We start from the raw sequence: 9,421 nt of genomic DNA, 5'->3' as shown, positions 1-9,421 counted from the left end.
TCGTTCGTCGCTCGGTTCTGAATGAGGAGCGTGTCGGACACACTGTCAGACACAAGGCCGCAAGGGGGTGGGGACGCCCTGGTGGGGGTTGCTGCACACCCCTATCTATACATCAATCCCCTCTATCTTTTTAATCTCACATGATTATATTAATTAATCCATAATTTTTTAATGATTTTGCAGAACGTCATCGGTTCATTAAGTACTGTACAGATTACAAACCAAATAAAACTCATTAAATCAAAATAATTTCTTACTGCAGAACACTGCTCTTGTTAGCATAAGCAAATAATTAGATAGCACTTGTACATTTAATAATAAAAGAACTGACAATGCCCTTATTTCCTTTAGAAACACACTATTATCTGGAGAACTTAGACTGCATATAGAACGCATTTAATCATAATAGTTAACAACCAGACGTGTTGCTTCAACACCTGTGTTCTTTTGTACAGAGGATAATATTGTTTCCTTTCTATTTAGACAAACTATCATCTCGAAGAACGTTTGGTTTTGTTGTTTCCGGTCATTCTGGTCTATCATCGATGCTTTAGTCTATCAGACGCGTTTGCGCACTTCCCAAACTTTATATGTCAAAGATGGCGTATACACAAGTTCCTTTATATAAAACTAGTTTAACCTTCATTGAAATCATAGCCTCAATAAGAACGTATTTCGGTACTTCATGCTTCGCTCGCGCCACTTCAGCAAATACACTTGACATAGTTACTACGAATGTATTTACGGCAAACTCAGGAGTGAAATTGTGAAATATTATTAAGATTTGCATGAAGGTCTGCCTTTCCTCTATGTTTTGGTCAGTCAGACACGTTTCAGCCTTTTCAGTGTTGGTTCTATTTCTTTACCTCGCCATGATTATATCCTTCACCAATATCTGAAGGAGGCGAAGAAGCTGACAGACAGGATGATCGAAAACGACTGAAATTTACAGGAAAAGAATCCCTTCAAACCTTCCAAAACATTACTACTACATTAATTTTACATGACAAGATTGCATTAAATATTAGAAAAACATTACTTATCGCTGACAGTTCTCCAGAAAAATACTTAAATTAATTATTGGTTATTATTTCTAAATTTATGTCTATTATAAGTCTAAGATTTGGTAATTTCATATCTTGTTCTGAGTAATAAGTTCTATTTAAAGATTCTGCAAGATATCACAAGCCATGGTTCAACTTTATAGAAAAATATGTTGAAAAAGATGAGTAGAAATACTTTGATTGAATATAAAAAAATATTTATTTGCATTGTATAAACTCACTTTTTTCCACATCTTACATGTTTTTGTTAAATTTAAACAATGTTTGTAAATCCCAGGTCCCGAAGATGATCTCAAAAAAGATCGAGACGTTGGCACGATAAAGAAAATGTTATTCTGAAACCTACATCTCACCAGACCGCATCTCACGATTTCTGAATAATCATCGACAAACGCTCACTAATCATCAAACATTTATAAAAAAAATCGGTACTTTCAATTTACATTCTGAATGAACAGTTGCATTGAGCGACTTAATTCATATAAAAATACATTATTTTAGAATAGAGATTGATAAATTTGATTGTGTTTTGAACAATTTAGCTTTGAAAGTTTGCTGAGAAAATTGAATTATCTTTAATTTTGAAGAACTTCTATTTAATATCAGCTATTTATAATTTCGTACCTATCTTGATGATCTGTCATTTACCAGCATAGCGAGAACATCTTTGATTAAGTATTAACATCTTTCTTGAAGAGCTGTACACAATTAACTGTTTAATTTGAAGTGCTTATAAATAACGCTACCACTTACCGATAATGTAATAAATCTATTTAACATGTTAAGATCTGTTTTGAATATCTCATTCGTAATTCAGTTTTTATTTACTTCCATCTGTTCAAATAAGTGGGGTGATTGAAGTGAGGAAACTCCAACAAGTTAGTTGGTGCAGAATTCACCTGTTGTCAGTGTTTATCCAGTATCAAGTGGTTAAGACATCGGTCGACGGAGGCGAGGGACGTCCGGGCATCGGTCCCTCACGTGGCTTTACGATAAGAATTAGGCACTTGACTAGCAGTGTGATGCGTGCGCGGCACGCGCTCGCCCGCCGGCGACGCCCATTGTCGCTGGACGAACTGCGATTCTGAAACGTTTAAATACTTGTTGGCGTACGGCAGACGTCGCGGCAAAAACAACCGGAATCGCCCCCAGTCCGATTGGCAGGCCACAATTATCTCTTAAGGCCTGAATGGCATCGTTCGATTCTATCATGAAAAACGAATGGTTCAGTTTCGTAGATCTTTGGGAATTGAACGGACTTAATTGAAAAATCTATATGTTCCATTAGTTTATGATTTAAATATTATTATTAATTCTTTGAATAGATCTCAGAGATAAAACAAAAAATAACATTGTATTGTTTGGAAACATCTATCTATCTAAGTATTTACCTACGTACCTTTCGGTCTATCTATCTATCTCTTTTATTTTGGTGTACTTCTTTCTCAATAATTTTCTGGGTGAGTGCTGTGTGTCTTTGTCTTTCATTATCTCATGATTAACATTATTTCTCTATCATTATTTCTAATTTAAATTTAAAATTCCATATTGATTTAAATATTCTTACTTTTTATACATTCCACGTGTTGAGTAATTTTAGGTCTATAAATCAATTTATTTTACCCAGGCACAATTTATATTGGTTTATGTCATTATCGCTTGACGTGGTACAAAGAACTGTTATCTTAAAACATTTGGTCATTCAGAATACACTCAATAAAATCATCACTAAAGGTGTGGTGATTAGTGACCGTCAGTCGATGATTATTCGGAAATCGTGAGATGCGGTCTGGTGTGACGTAGGTTTTAGAAAAAAAACATTTTCTTTATCGTGCCAACGTTTCGATCCTTATTGAGTTCATCTTCAGGGCTCAAAGGGACACAATAACGCAGAAAACAAACACTTTGAGCCCGGATGATGATCTCAATAAAGATCGAAGCATGGCACGATAAAGAAAATGTCTTTCCGAAACCTACATCACACCAGACCGCATCTCACGATTTCCGAATAATCATCATCACTGAACTTTTAATATCAAATTTTAAGATATGAATTTAAAACAGTTTTATTAAATATTTTTGTTTGTATTGTTTTAAACACAAAATCATACCTTTGAATTCACGTTCAATACATGTTACTAGAAGAAATCATATTTTGAATGTTTCTTTGCCTAAAGTTAATACCTAAATTTATTACAATTCTTCATTAAATATTTTTTATAATCATAAAGTAATAATTAATTATAATCATATCAATTTTCTGAAATTTAAACACTTAATTTCTACAATAATGTCTCTGTTTGACATTTATTATTTTTGAATTACATACAAAAGTGTACATAATTTTTATTTAATTTTTGCATTATATTGTGTTAGAATATTTTAATTTTGTTTTATTTTTACAAAGAGCTAAGATTTTACCTATCTATCTTTCCCTCATTTCTGATTTTTCTTTGCAAAAAAGTTTCAGTTTTTACGCATAATAAATATCTAATAAATTAATCAATGCACATAGGTGGGAAAATAAGATTCAAAAATATTATCGTACCTAACAGCCTAATATAAAAAAAAATCATAAGTGCTGTAGATTCAGAATAAGTAATTATATTTGCATAAATCTGTTTCAAATTTAGTTAATTTTTTTAAATTCCATCGACCAATCATCCAATTAATCGATCAATTCTCACGTTCCAGTGAGTTCCAGTGACTTCTTCTATCCCTGTACAGAGAGAAACGCGACTCATCAGTAAACATAACAGCATTCCAACGGGTATTCTTTTCTAGACATTCGCTGCACCATATTCTCCTGAGTTTCTGGTGGCGGGCTGTTACTGCATGTAGTCTCAAATATGTGAAGCCAACTTCTCACAAACGATTACGAATCGTTTGTATTGATAAAGGCCTTGCCAAAACATCTATTACTTCATTTACAATCTAGCGGGCAATATGGATAGGTTCCGTCTTTCAGCAATGGCAACATTTCTGACCTCCCTTAACTCGCAACCCTCGCAATTCGCAAAGATCCACTACCAAGCCTCCTATTGTCACTTCCAGACTCTGGGAATTGGGATAAAGCCCTGAAGACCACGCTTTGAGAAACGTCGACAGCCTCTCTGATATCCACTTGCCAGTGACCTCGATGACTCCAAAAAATTATATTCTATTCTACTATTCTCATGATAGTATTGCTAATTTCTGGTTCGAGATGATGTCTTTTCATGGTTAAAGAGAATACAACTGGATTACAATGGAGAAAAGACGAGAAAAGGTGTTTATTTACAAAATGAATAAACTTCATGTCTACTATTCTTATGTAATGAGGATTAACAAATTTTTTGTTTCTTGTTTGTATTTTCTATTTTGCTTTATCCAACTACAAGAATATGTTTAAAATTAATAGAAATTTTAAAATTAATTAAAATTAATAGAATAAGAATAAATTACAAATATCCCTATTCATTTTTGTACAGTTTATATTGGATAAACTAAATTAAATTGTGATTTGTGATTTTCTGTCAAGTGGAATTTTTTACCGACCGTGATGTGTTTATGGATCTCAAAACTTTGCAACGTGGTTTTATCATATACATTTTACGTAATACTCTCAATAAGTATAATGTTCGATGTTTGAAGGAGAGAATTTCGTTCATCTCGTATGCGATGGCCGTACGTTTGAACTCCATTTTGTATGATTTCGCCCTCCATGTACGAGTGTGAACTGTGAACCCCTTCGTTAAGCCTGGCCCCCTCCATTTCATAGTTGAAACCAGTCGGAGGAACTCCTCGGATCCGTGAATCATCCCAACGCCATAATGGGGGATGCAATACCACGGTACACTGTATATTTCAATTTCGCCTATGATTCAGAAACGTGTCTTAAAACATTTGAATAACATGTTTTCGATTTCATTATCTGGTAATTGCAAATCAGCTAATTGAGAGGAACGATCACTTCACGATTGAAGAAAAAGCAATAAAGTAAACATCAATTAACAATGAAATAATGAGAACCAACCACAGCTTTTATTATGTAGCATGTATGTAAAATATGAATATTTATCAAATGAAAATCAGCAAAACATTTTAGCAGAGAAGAGTGCGTGTAACGTATACTTTCGCCCTCATAGCTTTCATAAATCTTGGTAAATGATGAGACAGTAAAAACCCCAAATTTTACCTAATATTTTGGTTATTCTTATTGTCTTTTCACAACCCAAAAAAAATCCAGGGATTTCAATGTTGACAATATTATCCCAGAAATTATATAGATATTTCAGTAATTATTAACGTATTATAACCAACTGAGTTTTAAACACATTACAGAATAATAATAAGTTTATATATATAAACTTATTATTATTATATTTGTAGCTTATAAAGATTTGTACATATTACAATAACAACTAAATACATAGTTCATCGCAATTAGGAAGAATTACGTTTGCAGAATGTATCTTTCTGTTTCGGGTTTTACCACATTCATAAAATTATCATAAATACAGTGCTCAAATATACACAGCGGTTGTAGTTCATGCTGAGGAGTTGATCGCGTAGATACAATTGTACATGAAAATTTGGCGCAGTTGGTGGCTCATCAATAGGTATTTAACACCAAATTTTAGCCTGAGCACGTGCTTCGGACCCTTAAAAACATAAGAAACATAATATAACATGAAAAAGAGGCGTGAACTGACAGGCCAATTACATTTTACTGGAATGATTTAATTTACTTAATTTTATTACTACTCACTTCCAAACAATACCTTACGTAAATGAAAGAAGTCTATTGATTACTGTAGTTCTTTGTATTGTCGGGGGTGAGATATGGCATGTGCTAAACAATTTGGAAAGAATTTCTGTATTTAGGGTACTAAAAATATTAATTGTACAAGAAAAATGAATATACAGAAAATAAAATATCTTAAATCGACAAAATTAACTTTCATTAATTAGTCCGTTTTTCTTTCTTACCTATTTAAAGGTTTTACTTTTTTTATGTAAGTCAAATTTCATAATTTTAACGGGCTTGACAATATCATAAGGTTAGGTATGCTGCACCAACGCAGTAGTTATTACTTGATTATCAAGACAGTTCATTATGGACTAAATTCGGCGTACTAATTTTTTTAATATGCTAGCTTTAATCCATGTGACCCCTGTAATCTGCGCTAATTGAGGCAAAGCTGTTTTAAAATTTATTTAACACCGTTTCAAATGGATCGACCGAGGGGGCGGCGAGCGTTCGCACGTATGCCGCATAATGACGTCAATTATTTACTGGAGGAAAAAAATCCTGAGCGGTAAACTTATGAAAGCGCACGTGCATAAAGGCGACGAACAATACTGAGTTAAAGCTTCGAATTGTAGTTTATGTTACTGAACTGCGACCGTGCAACGCACTCGTCACATTTCGGCTGAACCAAACCATAAAGACAAAAAAAACCTGAAATTATAGCACATAATATATCATTAGGCGAAATTGTTTAATTATAGATTTCCTAAGATTTATAACGATATAGAAATAATCACTCCATAAATTGCATTTCAAAAAGCAAAGGTATTTAATATTAAAATTATATAATTTGTTTCAGAGCGACGTAATAAAATAGGTTAAAATATATTCCTTGCAAGAAAAAAAGTAGATATTCCATTTTTTGCACTACCACTTAATACCGATTTGTTTTCAAAAATCTCGAAAACAGTGAATGCCTCAATACAAACTAAACCTTCACTTATCCACACGGATATTTAAATGGGTTTTGATCATTATAAACTGCACGTAATAACATAAACTTAGCCATCGTGTATAAATTGGAACTTGAGATTTAAACTGAAATGTTAGAGAAGCTTTTGTCAATTTCATCCGTTTTTCTTTTTACTTATATACATAAAATCAAATATACTGTTTTGACATAGACATAAAGATGTGATATTAGGGTTCTTTCCGCTTGTTCTACCATTGAAATTAAATAAAATCCGGGAGAGTTACGAATTATGAGTTTTTATGTGGAACGTGAAAAACTTCAACTTTTTGGTTGTTAAGAAAATATATATTTAAGGGTTTTTAAAAAATCTTAAAACTAAGACATAGAAAAAAAATTTAACCTAGTATATTGGAAGAGTACTTTGGTTTTCGTAATTTTTTATATATTTAATACGTTCCTGTTTCTTATTTTCTTAAACTAGTAAAACAATCTAATGACAAAACAACCTTATAACTAAAATACACCATGCACAACGAAGGTACAAAATCATATTTAATGAAATAAGCCTCTTCACAAGGCAGACAACTGAAAGAGGCAAAGAAATAATGCACGCCATAATTTGATGAGTAAGTATTACAACAGACAAACATGGCTGTAAAAATTCGGATAAGAAAGCTCAAAAATTGTTATTTTACCTGTTTTTCTTCTAAAATTTAAACAACAAACAATAGATGTGATCCACTGAGCAGGATTTATTGTTTTAACCTTTTTTTGAACTTGGTTTTTGTGAAATATTTATTAACAGTTCAAATCTGTACTTCAGTGAGAAGGGTGACTGGGACTACTGCACTAAATTAATAATGCTTCGGATATTATATTTGTGATTTCTTGAAGTAAGGCTAATGTCAGGTAGTAAGTGTGTAAAAATATAATTTCTTAAGATGAAATGAGAAAGAAAGAAAGAAAGAAAGAGAAGGGAGAAAGGAAGAGAGAGGGAGAGAGAGAGTGTGCTTGTGTGTGTGTGTGTGTGTGTGAGAGAGAGAGAGAGAGAGAGAGAGAGAGAGAGAGTGAGAGAGAGAGAGATAGAGTGAGAGAGTGAGGGAGGGAGGCTGATCTAAGTGTAGTTTAACAAACGTTACTAAAATTACAACTGTAATTTATCTTTACCTGTAAATGCTTTTTTTCTTCAGTGTAGGGTTGTTGAATTGGCATTGTCATGCATTTATTTGTTAATCCTGTTAATGCGCATTCGAAGCTATGGCTGGATTCCTCACCAGCATCTTACTGGAGATCGGTTGAAGACGCTGTGCTAAAATAATTTTTCATTCGAAACATTATATTTGATTGTTTCAACTTATTGTAAATTATGCTAGATTGTTTTAAGTTACTTACAGGAAAATATCTAATAAAAGTTTTATTGTTTTGTATACATACTCTGCTTTATATAATATAATTGTTTCTTTGAAAAATTAACGATATCAAAATATAAAATTAATAAACAGTGTATCGTACAAGTTTACGATTTTAAGCAGAACGAATCTCTTGAGAGCCATATATCTTTCTCTTTCTCTTCGCTTTAGTAGACATGAATTTTAATATACAGGGAATATTATTATTTGCGCCCAGTTGTGCTTTGGACTGTCCGTCTCTCGGTCCAGCCATATTTTACTCTCTTATTCGAACCAATTCAGTTGTTGTCGAACCGGCCTGGTGAACGCATCGAATATTTGTTTAATTGATTGTCTGGTGGATAAAATTTATGGTCCCCGGATATCGTGGCGTTCACGTTCTCGAGATCGCGGTTTGTCGTCTCGCCCGTATTTTAGTCGATTGAAGTGTTCTTATGCCGTGATAGTTTTCTCCACCATGAGGTAAGGGTTACCTTTCTTTTTTCCAACCCATCTTTTCTCTCCATTCCTCTGTCCCCCTGGTGAAGAAAGGAGTCGACAAAAGACTGGTGAGATTTATTTTATTATTTTGTATTATTTTCTTTGTGTTCAAATTTACTTTATTACATTCAGTTCTATTCATTTTCTGTTTTTAAATTTAATTGCCATATAGTTATGGTCCCAGGCGCAAACAATTATAATATTTAATATTCAAAGATATTGTGGGAATGTCAGGGGCAGACGTTTATTATTAAAAAATTAGTAATTAATTTTTAGTAACAATCGCAAATGCAAGCAAATATATTTTAAAAGAAATTAGTGTAGCTTAGTAATGTAAATAACTTATGAGAAATGTTTATCATTTGAGATTTGTAAAATGGCATCACACCCTACACTTCAAATTGGAGGGTTGTTTCAGAACTGATTTCCGAAATTACAAATCGTGTGAAACGGCCCAATATCGCCGAAAGGCCTGGGAATCCAGTTTTCGAGAATAAACAGAGAAAAAAGGGTGCAACAGATCGCAGCCTCGGGATAACAATGGGACAAAGAGTCGGATTGGGGTACGGGGCCGAACGGTGGCGAGAGCGAGCCCCCCCCCTCATAACACCCGCCGTCTTTCTTTCGTTTCCAGGGAGGGCGAGAAGAAGAGAAGGTAGAAGAAGGCGTAAACAAACGGACCGGCACGTGGCAAAACGCGTGCTTATCGCTTCTTGCCACGTGCAAGACTTGGGGGGCAGGGATACTAAATTTTTTTCGTCGC

The sequence above is a fragment of the Cimex lectularius genome, unplaced genomic scaffold (assembly GCF_000648675.2).
Source record: "Cimex lectularius strain Harlan isolate CLEC.00 unplaced genomic scaffold, Clec_2.1 scaffold32, whole genome shotgun sequence".
NCBI lineage: Eukaryota > Metazoa > Arthropoda > Insecta > Hemiptera > Cimicidae > Cimex > Cimex lectularius.
This window is presented reverse-complemented; position numbering follows the sequence as displayed.